The 336-nt window shown below is 51.2% G+C and overlaps 1 protein-coding gene across 1 annotated transcript in view; it reads right to left on the reverse strand.

The window, feature by feature from the left end:
* LOC119588620 (ankyrin repeat domain-containing protein 65-like) overlaps nt 1-279 on the reverse strand; it is a gene marked incomplete in the record, with an annotated part of 23,463 nt that extends 23,184 nt beyond the window's left edge. The window contains 1 exon segment of the mRNA XM_037937260.1: nt 163-279.
* Nucleotides 280-336: the final 57 nt, after the last annotated feature.

A 336-nucleotide genomic window follows, 5' to 3' on the forward strand; every position in this document is an offset into this window, starting at 1 on the left:
ATGAGGTTTAGACGTTGGATGGTGTAGATGTAAGAACAATGGTTATATTGACAGTAATAATAGATAAAATAGAGCCATGATTTTACAAATAACCAATCAGCAGATGAAATGCAAAACACCAAACAAACACGTCTCATAAAGGAGCCGAAGCACCGGACTGACCACAGCGTTGGTATTGGCGTTGCTCTGCAGAAGGAGTTCCACGACGCGCGTCTGGCCGTGGAAGCAGGCGGTGTGCAAGGGCGTCGTGCGGTTGCTGTCCTCGATGTTCACGTTCGCGCCTCTGCGGGGGCAGCAGGGGGTCAGGGCCGCGCTCCGGGACTTTCTACTTTCTAC

Source organism: Penaeus monodon, chromosome 24 (genome assembly GCF_015228065.2).
Source record: "Penaeus monodon isolate SGIC_2016 chromosome 24, NSTDA_Pmon_1, whole genome shotgun sequence".
Taxonomy (NCBI): Eukaryota; Metazoa; Arthropoda; class Malacostraca; order Decapoda; family Penaeidae; genus Penaeus; species Penaeus monodon.